Genomic DNA, 14,574 nt, shown 5'->3' on the forward strand with positions numbered 1-14,574 from the left:
GGGAATAAGAAATGCTTTGGAAAGAGGCAGAAGCAGCTAGATACAGAGATAGCAAGGCAGCTTGAAAAAAAACCCCAATGCCTACCTGCTACCTTAGGTCCAAATTCCTTAGCAATGTCCTAGGAGGCTCTGCCCACCATCTTTCTGGCTTCATCTCACACCACTCTCCCTCTCAACCTCTAGCCTCAGGCATACTGGCCTGCCAATAACTCTAAGAAATGACTGACGAAATCACCTGGGTAAGATTTTTTAAAAACATATTCCCCAGCCCCACTCAGACCTAGTAAATCACTCTCTCTGGAGAAGTGGATCAAGAATGTTTAGCGTTTTGGGGGCTGGCCCCGTGGCCGAGTGGTTAAGTTCACGCGCTCCGCTGCAGGCGGCCCAGTGTTTCGTTGGTTCGAGTCCTGGGCGCGGACATGGCACTGCTCATCAGACCACGCTGAGGCAGCGTCCCACATGCCACAACTAGAAGAACCCACAACGAAGAATACACAACTATGTACCGGGGGGCTTTGGGGAGAAAAAGGAAAAAATAAAAAAAAAAATCTAAAAAAAAAAAAAAAAAGAATGTTTAGCGTTTTGTTTTGTTTTAAAAGAACCAGGATGTGTGAAGAATCTTTCACAGAGAAGCCTTCTCTGACTTCTCCAACTACGTACATTATACACTTCCACAGCACCTTGTACTTAGTACTCGTCGCACTCATAATAATTTGCTCATAATATGTTCCTAATTTGAACATAATACCTATGTTCCCAGCTAGATGGTACACTCCTTCAGAGCAGGGACCATGTCTCCTTACTGTTTCCCCCTCAAAAACCAATCTCTACCTTGCAATAACTTCTTTGGACCTAGCAGACTGCATCAAGGGGTTCCGTTGCCCTCTAACTTCTCCCTGGGTTCAGTCAATGGGAGGCACAAGCAGGATGAAAGTGAGGTCAAGGTTTTTATTCCTCCAACTCTCTCCCTGCCAGGCAACCACAAATTCCCCATGTTCCTCTAGTGAACATCACAGATCCTACCAGGTAGCCCTATCTTTAAACTTCTGCTTCGGAGTCTGGTAACTATTCCTTCTCCTTGCCCATTAAAACCTAAGTAATAAACTCCCAACTGTTACTAGCTCCAGAGTAATGCACCATCCACCTTGGTTCCACTGAACAGGCCCACACCTTTATAAATAGTAGTAAACTCTCCTCATTTAACCCTTTTGAGTGTGCTATTTCCTACCAGGCCCTGACTAATACAATATCCATTCAAAAACATGGTAAGCTGAACATAAGACATTCTAATCACTGTGGCAATTTCTACAAGGCAGTACTAAGCACAGTGCTTCCTACATAGTAAATCATCCACAAATGTTTGCTGAATATATGAATGACCCTCAGTGAAGGGTTTAGAAATTGTTGGATACAGGAGTTTTTGGAAGATGGTGGCATAGGAAGATGCTGAGCTTGCCTCCTCCTACAGACACAATAAACCTACAACTACCTGGAGAACAATTTCCTCTCAGATCTGGAAACTGGATGAAATGAACCTCCACCACATGGGACAACACAGAGAAGGGTGGAAGAGGCAGAGATACAGTCCTCCTGAGGTAAAAAGCCACAAGGCTTCACAGTCAGAGTGATCTCAATGGGGCAGAGCTTTTCCCAGAGGAGCAGGGGAATTGAGCTCCACATTAGGCACTCCAGCCCTCAGATCCAGCACAAGAGATGAGAGACTAAAACAACTGGCTTTGAAAGCCAACAGGGAATATGCCCAGGAAACCTACAGAACTTCAGGGAAAGTAAAACCTGCTCTTAAAGGGCCCATGCACTGACTCACTTGACCTGGAAACCAGCAGAAAAACACCAGATAGTGAAGTGTATAGTCCACTGGTAAAAGAGACTTACTAAGCTCAGAGCACATCTTGGAGCGGCAGGAGGTGATCTGGCCCCCACCCCGCAGGGACTGAGACACTGGTGGTAGCCATTTTTGTAACCTAGTTCAGCCTTGCTAACACAAATGCTGGCAGCAGCCATTTGGAATCCTCCCTCTAGCCTGTTAGCACAGGGGCCTGCCCCACCCACCAGCAGACCTGAAGCAGTAGCACCACCCCCATCCCCTAACGTCCTGCCCATGAGTAAGCCACCAAGGAAGGTGTGCACCACCTGGCCACATAACCAGCCACTGCCTCAGGCTTGCCCTGTCCAAAAGTGAGCTAGCAACAGCCGGACCACTGGATGGCAAACCCAGCCTCATAGGGGACCAGCCCAGCCTACCTGTACACCTGCAGCAAGAGTGACCCCACCACACAGAAGGGCACAGGCTGCCCACAAAGGGGACACTCCTGGAGCATTTGGCATAGGTAACATTCGGCATGCTGCTGGGACCCATAAGACATCTCCTACATAAGACCACATTTCCAAAACTGGAAGACGTAGCTGATCTACCTAACACATAGAAATAAGCAAAGAAGGCCGGCCCGGTGGCGCAGCAGTTAAGTTTACATGTTCTGCTTCTTGGCAGCCCGGGGTTCACCAGTTCGGATCCCAGGTGCAGACATGGCACCGCTTGGCAAGCCATGCTGTGGTAGGCATCCCACATGGAAAGTAGAGGAAGATGGGCATGAACGTTAGCTCAGGGCCAATCTTCCTCAGCAAAAAGAGGATGACTGGCAGTAGTTAGCTCAGGGCTAATCTTCCTCAAAAAAAAAAAAAGAAAGAAAGAAATACGCAAAGAGAAGTAACCAAATGAGGAGACAAAGGAATATGTTTCAAATAAAACAGGACAAGTCAGAAGAAGAACTAAATGAAACAGAAATAAACAATTGACCTGACAACGAGTACAAACTAATGGTCACAAGGATGCTCAGTGAACTCGCGAGAACGGATGAACACAGTGAGAACTTCAACAAAGAACCAGAAAATACAAAATGAGCTAAAGAATACAATGACTGAAATGAAAAATTCACTAAAAGGAATCAACAGCAGTAGATGATACAGAAAAACAGAACAGTGATCTAGACAACAGAGTAAAGGAAATCACCCAAATTGAACAGAAAAAAAACTAAAAAGAACAATGACAGTCTAAGAGACCTCTGGGAAAACATCAAGTGTACTAACATTTGCATTACAGGTGTCCCAGAAGAACAACAGAGAGACAAAGGGGCAGAGAACTTATTTGAAGAAATAATACCAGAAAACTTCCCTAACTGAGGATGGAAACAGACATCCAGGTACAAGAAGCACAGAAAGTACCAAGCAAGATGAACCCAAAGAGGCCCACATTAAGACACACTATAATTAAAATATCAAGAATTAAAGATGAAGTACCTGGAAGTGATCCTGGGCTCAAGGCTGTTCCTGCTAGAGTCTCAGGAAAGATAAAGATTAGATTGTAAGAAAAGACAATAGAAACCATGTTTCAAAAACCTGTATTACAGGTACTTCACCAATTTGTAAGACATGAACCTGAAATAACTAGTAGCTTGGTTCTTGAAAGATCTCTGAATCCTGTACAGTTACTTGGGCAAGTAGGTCAGGACCCTGTCATAAGACAAGTGGAAGGAAAAAACCAGTCACAATATCTTCTCCAGCAACAAATGAGATGTGGCGACCAGGGGAAAGTGAAGCATATCAAATGGGTGATGTTAGTCAAAAGACAAAGTGGCACAAAATTTCAGTATTCCGGCCGGGCCTCAGAGACGTGGCATATCAGTATGTAAAAAAGGGATCTCAAACTTATGTGGAAGGAAAAGTAGACTACGGTGAAGACACAGATAAAAACAATGTGAGGCGACAAGCAACAACAATCATAGCTGATAACATTATGTTTCTGAGTGACCAGACAAAACAGAAGGCAGAGAGTGGATAATATTTTTTGGCCATTGTTTGATACGGTATCATTTCCTGATCATGTATAGTCTTTATAGTTCCGAAGGACAAAAATTAAAATAGTCTTTTATGTATATATATAAAAAAGAATTAAAGACGAAGAGAGACTCTTAAAAGCTGCAAGAGAAAATCAACAAGTTATATAGAAGGGAAACCTCATAAGGCTATCAACTGACTTCTCAGCAAAAACCTTACAGGCCAGAAGGAAGTAACACAATATATTCAAAGTGCTGAAAGAGACAAAACGACAACCAAAAATACCCTACCCAGCAAAGTTATTCAGAATGAAAGAAAAGATAGAGTTTTCCAGAAAAGCAAAAACTAAAGGAATTTATCACCACTAAACCACCCTTATAAGAAATGGTAAAGAGGAGGGGCAGAGTAAGATGGCGGGGGTGAGCTGACCTGGGACTTTCTTCCCTCCAAACTACAACAAGTGATTGGAAAAACTGAATTTCAGCCAATAATCCTAGTGCCAGACTGTCAGAAAACTACAGAAACAAGAACACGGAGGATGGAGAGGCTGAAGCCAGCCTCAGAGGAGCTGGAAAGGGAAGAGAGAACTTTGCTCCCTCCCCTAGAAACTGGGATCGCTGCTTTGGCTGAGGGAAGGAGCGGGGTAGGGACCACGCGACTGGGGGATCATCTAGGACTCCTGCTTCCGGTGCAATGGAAACCCACTGACAGGGGAAAGCTTCCGTGTGCGGGGACCCCATCAAGCCAGGGCCCCAGGAGACCAGAGAACAAGAACTGATTGGAATCCAGATCGGCGTGTGAGAGAAAGTTCCCCTCCTCCCCGAACCTGCGCTGGGCGCTGCCATCTTGCCTGAAGGGGGAGAGCTCAGAATGGCGGATCTCGACCCCCACCTAGTGGTGACAGGCTGTAACTGCAACCGAATACTACCATCACGTGCAAAAACTGCTCCTCTACCATCCAGCAATTTATAAAAGCTCCAGACCAGAAGTAAAAAAAATAAAAACACAGAATTAAGTCCTGAGGACTTGGAAATAGGTAAACTAAGTGAAAATGAGTTCAGAGTATCATCAAAAAACTCAATGAGGTAGAGGGAAAGATGGACAAACAAGTCAATGAGTTCTGCAGTTACTTCACAAAAGAGATAGAAACTATGAAGAAGAATCAATCAGAAATACTAGAGATGAAAAATACTATGGACCAGATAAAACAAAATACGGATTCCCTGAATGCCCATGTAGACACCAGAGGAGCAAATTAGCATACTCGAAGATAGACAGGCTGAAGGGCTCCAGACAGAGGAAGAAAGAGAACTAAGGATTAAAAAGAACAAGGAAAATATCAGAGGAATAGCAGATTCAATGAGGAGAACGAATTTAAGGATCATCGGAATTCCTGAGAACATGGAAAAGGAAAACAGACCAGAAACTGTGCTTAAAGAAATGACAGAAGAGAACTTCCCAAATCTAGGGATTGAGGGAGAAATGAGTGTGGAGGAGCTTTCAGATCTCCTAGATTTATCAATGTAAAAAGACCTACTGCAAGGTATATAGTAGTAAAAATGGCAAAAATGAAAGACAAACAAAGAATACTCAGGGCAGCAAGACAGAAGAAAATAACCTACAAAGGAACTCCTATCAGACTTTGAGTGGATTTCTCTACGGAAACCTTACAAGCTAGGAGAGAATGGAGTGACAGTCAAAACTTTAAAAGATAAAAATCTTCAGCCAAGAATACTCTACCCAGCAAAAATATCCTTCAGATTTGAGGGAGAAATTAAATCTTTTCCAGACAAACAAAAGTTACGGGAATTTGCAACCAAAAGTCCTCCACTACAAGAAATCCTTGAAGGCTCTCATACCTGAAAAAAGAAAAAAAGGGAGAAAGGGGTCACAAACCACAGAGTAGGGAGACAGATAGAACCAGAATAGGATAGCAAATATTCAACTATAGCATTAGGATAAAGGTAAAGAACCACCAAAGCAAAGACGATCTTATCACTCTCACTACAAACTCATAAAACGAGGGGGAATAAGAGATGAAAATAATTTAGGAAGGGAAGAGCAAAGGGACTAAATCAGTCTAAGCCAAGTAAGTAAGAGACCACCAGAGAATAGACTATATTATACACGAGAGTCTAAATACAAATTTCAGGGTAGCCACTAAACTAAAGGACAGCACAGAGCCACAAAACATGAATAAGGAAAAATCTAAGAAACGGAGCATAAGAAATTGCAGAAGTCAATGGATGGGCTAAAACACACAGGTCGAGAAACAAAGATAACGCAGAAAAACCAGATAACAAGCAACAGAATGACAGCATTAAGCCCACATGTATCAATAATCACCCTCACTGTAAACGGATTGAACTCTCCAATAAAAAGACACGGAGTGGCAATATGGATTAAAGAACAAGATCCAACAATTTGTTCCCTCCAGGAAACACACCTCAGCCTCAAGGACAAACACAGGCTCAGAGTGAAGAGGTGGAAGACAATACTTCAAGCTGATAGCAAGCAAAAGAAAACAGGTGTCACAGTACTTATATCAGACAAAACGGATTTCAAAATGAGGCCGGTAAAGAGAGACACAGAGGGACAATATATAATGATCAAAGGGACACTTCATCAAGAAAAAATAACGCTTATAAATATCTATGCACCCAACACAGGAGCACCAAAGTTCATAAAGCAACTATTAACAGACCTAAAGGAAGATGTTAAAAACAACACAATAATAGTAGGGGACCTCAACACCCCACTCACATCAATGGACAAATCATCCAGACAGGAAATCAACAAGGAAATAGTGGAGCTAAACAAAAAACTAAAACAATTGGACTTAATAGACATATATAGAACACATGATCCAAAAACAGCAGAATACACATTCTTCTCAAGTGCGCATGGAACATTCTCAAGGATAGACCATATGTTGGGAAACAAGGCAAGCCTCTACAAATTTAAAAAAATTCGAATAATAACAAGCATCTTCTCCAATCATAATGCTACAAGGCTAGAAATTAATTACAAGAAAAAAGCTGAGAAAGGCACAAGGATGTGGAGACTAAACAATACGCTACTGAACAAGCAATGGATCATTGAAGAAATTAAAGAAGAAATCAAAAAGTACCTGGAGATAAATGAAAATGATAACATGCCATACCAACTCATATGGGACACAGCAAAAGCTGTATTAAGAGCAAAATTCATCGCAATACAGACACATCTTAACAAACAAGAAAAATCCCAAATAAGCAATCTTAAATTAGACCTAACCGAATTAGAGAAAGAAGAACAAAACCCAAAGTCAGCAGAAGGAGAGAAATAATAAAAATCAGGGCAGAAATAAATGCTATTGAAACGAAAAAGGAGATAGAAAGGATCAATGAAACAAAGAGCTGGTTCTTTGAAAAGATAAAATTGACAAACCCCTAGCCAAACTTACAAAGAAAAAAAAGGGAGAAAGCTCAAATAAACAACATCAGACATGAAAGAGGAGAAAAAGCCACAGACTCCGCAGAAATACAATAGATTATAAGAGAATACTACGAAAAATTATACACCAACAAAATGGACAACCTAAAGGAAATGGATAAATTCTTAGACTCCTACAATCTCCCAAAGCTCACTCAAGAAGCAGCAGACAATTTGAACAGACCAACCACAAGGAAAGAGATTGAAACAGCAATCAAAAACATCCCAAAGAATAAAACCCCAGGACCAGATGGCTTTCCTGGGGAATTCTAGCAAACTTTCAGAGAGGATTTAATACCTATCCTTTTCAAGCTATTCCAAAAAATTAGGGAAGATGGAGCACTTCCTAACACATTCTACGAGGCCAACATCACGCTGATACCAAAGCCTGGCAAGGACACGACGAGAAAAGAGAACTACAGGCCAATATCACTGATGAACATAGATGCAAAAATTCTAAACAAAATTTTGGCAACCAGAATTCAGCAATTCATCAAAAGGATCATACATGATGATCAAGTGGGATTCATACCAGGGACACAGGGATGGTTCAACACCTGCAAATCAATCAACATGATACACCACATCAACAAACTGAGGAATAAAAACCACATGATCATCTCAATAGATGCAGAGAAAGCATTTGACAAGATTTGACAGCCATTTATGATAAAAACTCTGAACAAAATGGGCATAGAAAGGAACTACCTCAACATAATAAAAGCCATATATGACAAACCCACAGCCAACATCATACTCAATGGGCAAAAACTGAGCGCCATCCCCCTGAAATCAGGAACAAGACAAGGATGCCCTCTATCACCACTGTTATTTAACAGAGTACTGGAGGTCCTGGCCAGAGCAATCAGGCAAGAAAAAGGAATGAAAGGAAGCCAAATAGGAAAGGAAGAAGTGAAACTTTCGCTGTTTGCAGACGACATGATCTTATATATGGAAAACCCCAAAGAATCCATTGGAAAACTCTTAGAAGTAATCAACAACTACAGCAAAGTTGCAGGGTATAAAATCAATTTGCATAAATCAGTAGCATTTCTATATTCTAATAATGAACTAACAGAAAAAGAACTCAAGAACAAAATACCATTCACAATCGCTACAAAAAGAACAAAATACCTCAGGGTGAATTTAACTAAGGAAGTGAAAGACCTATACAATGAAAATTACGAGGACTTTCTGAACTAATTGGATGATGACATAAGGAGATGGAAAGACTTTCCATGTACATGGATTGGAAGAATAAACATAGTTAAAATGCCCGTTCTACCTAAAGCAATTTACAGATTCGATGCTATTCCAATCAGAATCCCAATGACACTCTTTACAGAATTAGAACAAAGAATCCTAAAATTCTTATGGGGCAACAAAAGATCCCGAATTGCTAAAGCAATCCTGAGAAAAAAGAACAAAATGGGAGACATCACAATCCCCAATTTCAAAACATACTACAAAGCTACAGTAATAAAAACAGCATGGCACTGGTACAAAAACACGTGCATGGATCAATGGAACAGAATTGAAAGCCCAGAAATAAAACCACACATCTATGGACAGCTTATCTTTGACAAAGGAGCTGAGGGCATACAATGGAGAAAAGAAAGTCTTTTCAACAAATGGTGCTGGGAAAACTGGAAAGCCATATGTAAAAGAATGAAAATTGACCATTCTTTCTCACCATTCACCAAAAGAAACTCAAAACGGATCAAAGACCTAAAGGGGAGACCTGAAACCATAAGGCTTCTAGAAGAAAACATAGGCAGTACACTCTTTGACATCAGTATTAAAAGGATCTTTTCCGAAACCACGTCTTCTCAGAGAAGGGAAACAATAGAAAGAATAAACAAATGGGACTTCATCAGACTAAAGAGCTTCTTCAAGGCAAATGAAAACAGGATTGAAACAAAAAAACAACCCACTAACTGGGAAAAAATATTTGCAAGTCATATATCTGACAAAGGCTTAATATCCATAATATATAAAGAATTCACACAACTCAACAACAAAAAATCAAACAACCTGATCAAAAAATGGGCTGGAGACATGAACAGACATTTCTCCAAAGAAGATATACGGATGGCCAATAGGCACATGAAAAGATGTTCATCACCGCTGATCATTAGGGAAATACAAATCAAGAAACTACACTAAGATATCACCTTACACCCATTAGAATGACAAAAGTATCTAAAACTAATAGTAACAAATGTTGGAGAGGTTGTGGAGAAAAAGGAACCCTCATATACTGCTGGTGGGAATGCAAACTGGTGCAGCCACTATGGAAAACAGTATGGAGATTCCTCGAAAAATTAAAAATAGAACTACCATATGACCCAGCTATCCCATTACCAGGTATCTACCCAAAGAGCTTGAAGTCAGCAATTCCAAAAGTCCTATGCACCCCAATGTTTACTGCAGCATTATTTACAATAGCCAAGATGTGGAAGCAACCTAAATGCCCATCAACAGATGATTGGGTAAAGAAAATGTGGTGTATATATATACAATGGAATACTACTCAGCCGTAAAACAGAACAAAATCGTCCCATTTGCAACAACATGGATAGACCTTGAGAGAATTATGTTAAGTGAAATAAGCCAGTTAGAGAAGGACAATCTCTGTATGACTCCACTCATACGAGGAATTTAAAAAGGTAGACAAAGAGAACAGATTAGTGGCTACCAGGGGAAAGGTGGGGTGAGGGGTGGGCACAAAGGGTATGGTGGTACACCTACAACACGACTGACAATAATGTACAACTGAAATTTCACAAGATTGTAACCTATCATTAACTCAATTTTAAAAAAAGGACACGGTAAAGAGACTTCTTTAAGTAGAAAAGCAAAGGCCATAAATGAAATAAGAAAATTATCAAAACAAAAATATCACTGGTAAAGGTAAATATATAGTAAAGGTAGTGAATCAACCACCTATAAAGCTAGTATGAAGGTCAAAAGACAAAAGTACTAACATCACCTATATCTACAATAAGAGGTCAAGGGATACACAAAATCAAGAGGTAAACTATGATGTCAAAAACATTAAAACATAGTGGGGGGAAAGTAAAAGTGTAGGGCTTTTAGTATAAGGTCAAACTTGAGACCATCAACCTACTATACATTGCTATATACACAGCTTATTATATATGAATCTCACGGTAACCACAAAACAAAAACCTATTATAAATACACAAAAAAAAACAAAGAGAAAGGAACCCAAACAACACTAAAGGAAATCATCAAATTACAAGAGAGAAAGAGAAGAATAGAAAAGAACTACAAAGACATCCAGCTAAAAAGTCACAAAATGGCAAAAGTACACACCTATCAATAATTACTTTAAATGAAAATGGATTAAATACCCTAATCAAAAGACAAGGTGGCTGAATGGATTAAAAAACAAGACCCATATATATGCTGCATATAAAAGATACACTTCAGATCTAAAGACACTCACACACAAAAAGTGAGGGTATGGAAAAAGATATTCCAGGAAAATGGAAATGAAAAGAAAGCTGGGGTAGCAATACTTAGACAAACTAGACTTTAAAACAAAAACTGTAACAAGAGACAAAGAAGGACATTACACAATGATAAAGGGAACAATACAACTGAGAGGATATAACACTTGTAAATATCAATGCGCCCAAAAGAGGAGTACCTAAATACATAAAGCAAATATTAACAGACAAACAATAAGTAACAGGCAGTAACAATACGAGTACGGTACTTTATGGGGCTGGTCCCGTGGCCTGATAGTTAAGTTCATGCACTCCGATTCGGCAGCCCAGGGTTCCACTAGTTCAGATCCCAGGCGCAGACATGGCACCACTCGTCAGGCTACACTGAGGCAGCATCCCACATGCCACAACTAGAAGGATCCACAATTAAAATATACAACTATACACTGGGGGGATTTGGGGAGAAAAAGCAGGGGGGAAAAAGCTTTTAAAAAGTGTAGGAGACTTTAATACCCCACTTACATCAATGGATAGATCATCCAGACAGAAAATCAATAATGAAACATTGGCCTTAAATGACACATTAGACCAGATGGACTTAACAGATACATATACAGAAGATTCCATCTAAAAACTTCAGAATACACATTCTTTTTGAATGCATATGGAACATTCTCCAGGACAGATCACATATTAGGTCACAAAACAAGTCTCACTAAACTTAAGAACATTGAAATAATACCAAGCTTCTCTTCCAAACACAACATTTTGAAAACAGAAATCAACTACAAGAGAACTGGGGAAGTTACAAATATGTGGAGATTAAACAAAATGCTACTGAAAAATTATTGGATCAACAGCGAAATGAAAAAATATCTGTAGACAAATGAAAATACAATATACCAAAATCCAAGGGATACAGCAAAAGGGGTACTAAAAGGAAGTCTATAGCAATACAGGCATACCTCAAGAAACAAGAAAAACTTCAAATAAACAATGTAACACTGCATCTAAAAGGCACTAGGAAAATAAAAACAAAGCCCAAAATCAGTAGATGGAAGGAAATAATAAAAAATCAGAGCAGAAATAAATGAAATAGAGACTAAAAGACAATAGAAAAGATCAACAAAACTAAGAGCTGGTTCTTTGAAAAGATAAAGTTGACAAACCTTTAGCTAGACTCACTAAGGAAAAAAGAGAAAGCTCAAATAAACAAAATCAGAAACAAAAGAGGAGACATTACAAAGGATACCAGAAAAATACAAAGAATTACAAAAGAATACTACGAAAACCTGTATGCCAACAAATGAGATAACCTAGAAGAAATGGATAAATTCTTAGAATTAGACAACCTTCCAAAACTAAATTAAGAAACAGACAATGTGAATAGACCAATCACCAGTAAGATCGAAACAGTAATCAAAAACGTCCCAAAACAAGAGTCCAGGACCAGACGGCTTCCCCAGTGAATTCTACCAAACATTCAAAGATTTAACACCTATCCTTCTCAAACTCTTCCAAAAAATTGAAGAGGAGGAGAAGCTTCCTAACTCATTCTACAAAGCCAACATTACACTGATACCATAACCAGACAAGAACAAAACAAAAAAAGGAAACTACAGGCCAAAATCACTGACAAACATAGATGCAAAAATCCTCAACAAAATATTAGCAAACCAAATACAACAATACATTAAAGTATCATACAACACAATCAAGTGTGATTTATTCCAGGGATGTGAGGATGGTTCAACATCCACAAATCAATCAATGTGATACATCACATTTACAAAATTAAGAATAAAAATCACACAATCATCACAATAGATGCACAGAAAGCATTCAACAAGATTCAGCATCCATTTATGATAAAAACTCTGAATAAAATGGGTATAGAAGAAAAGGACCTGGGGGCCCACCCCATGGCTGACTGGTTAAGTTCAAGCCCTCCACTTCAGTAGCCCAGGGTTTCAACAGTTCGGATCCTGGGCACAGACATGGCACTGTTCATCAAGCCATGCTGAGGCAGCATCCCACATGCCACAACAAGAAGGACCCACAACTAATAATATACAACTATGTACCAGGGGGCTTTGGGGAGAAAAAGGAAAAATAAAATCTTAAAAAAAAAAAAAAAAAGAAGAAGAAGAAAAGGACCTGAACGTAATAAAAGCCATATATGACAAACCCAAATCGAACATCCTACTCAAGAGTGAAAAACTGAAAGCTATCTATCCCTCTAAGAACAGGAACAAGACAAGGAAGCCCACTTTCACCACTCTTATTCAACATAGTTTCGCAAGTCCTAGCCAGAGCAATTAATGAAGAAAAAAGAAATAAAAGGCATGCAAATTGGAATGGAAGAAGCACAAGTGTCCACTATTTGCAACTGACACTTTATATACAGAAAATCCTAAAGAATCCACCAAAAAACTATTAGAAATGATAAACAGTAAAGTTGCAGGGTACAAAATCAACATTAAAAATCAGTTGCATTTCTCTATGCTAACAACAAAACAGCAGAAAGAGATTTCAAGAATACAACCTCATTTACAATAGCAACAAAAAGAATAAAATACATAGGAATAAATTTAACCAAGGAAGTAAAAGACTTGTATAGTGAAAACTATAAAACATTATTGAAAGAAATGGAAAGCTATTCTGTGCTCACAGATTGGAAGAATTAACATAGTTAAAATGTCCATACCACCTAATGCAATGAACAGATTCAGTGCAATCCCTATCAAAATCCCAATAATATTTTTTACAGAAATAGAACAAAGAATCCTAAAATTTATATGGAACAAAAGACCCTGAATAGCCAAAGCAAAACTGAGAAAAAAGAACAAAGCTGGAGGCCTCACACTCCTTGATTTCAAAGTATACTACAAAGCTGTAGTAATCAAAACACCACAGTACTGGCACAAAAACAGACACCCATATCAATGGAAGAGAACTGAGAGCCCAGAAATAAATGTACATATTTATGGACAGTTAATTTCTGACAAAGAGGCCAAGAACACACAACAGAGAAAGGAAAGCCTCTTCAATAAATGGAGTCAGGAGGGGCCAGCCCGGTGGCATTTCGGCAGCCTAGGGTTCGGCGGTTCGGATCCCAGATGTACACCTACACATCACTTGGCAAGCCATGCTGTGGCAGGCATCCCACATATAAAGCAGAGGAAGATGGGCACAGATGTTAGCTCAGGACCAGTCTTCCTCAGCAAAAAGAGGAGGATGGATGGCAGATGTTAGCTCAGGGCTAATCGTCCTCAAAAAAAAAAAAAAAGAAATGGTGTTAGGAAAACTAGACAGCCACATGCAAAAGAATGAAAGTGGACCACTATCTTACACCATACACAAAAACTAACTCAAAATGGATTAAAGACTCGAATGTAAGACCTTACACCACAGAACTCCTAGAAGAAAACATAGGCAGTATGCTCTTCAACATCAGTCTTAGCAGTATCTTTTTAGATGTATCCTCAGACAGGGGAAACAAAGGAAAAATAAACAAATGGACTACATCAACCTAAAAAGATTCTGCACAGCAAAAGAAACCACCAACAAAACGAAAAGACAACCTACCAACTGAGAGGAGATATTTGCAAATCATTATCCAATAAGGGATTAAAACCCAAAATACATAAAGAATTCACACAACTCAACAAAAAAACAAACAACCCAATTAAAAAATTGGCAAAGGATCTGAACATTTTTCCAAAGAAGATATAGAGATGGCCAACAGGGACATGAAAAGATGTTCAACATC

General features: G+C 39.4%; 1 protein-coding gene and 1 pseudogene across 4 annotated transcripts in view; one reads left to right on the forward strand and one right to left on the reverse strand.

The window, feature by feature from the left end:
- The window catches only part of FNBP1L (formin binding protein 1 like), a 127,324-nt gene that overhangs the window by 94,069 nt on the left and 18,681 nt on the right, over window positions 1-14,574 (reverse strand). The window lies entirely within an intron of this gene.
- Window positions 3,402-3,856, forward strand: LOC138923987 (single-stranded DNA-binding protein, mitochondrial pseudogene; annotated as a pseudogene).

This window comes from Equus caballus, chromosome 5, assembly GCF_041296265.1.
Source record: "Equus caballus isolate H_3958 breed thoroughbred chromosome 5, TB-T2T, whole genome shotgun sequence".
NCBI classification, from domain to species: domain Eukaryota; kingdom Metazoa; phylum Chordata; class Mammalia; order Perissodactyla; family Equidae; genus Equus; species Equus caballus.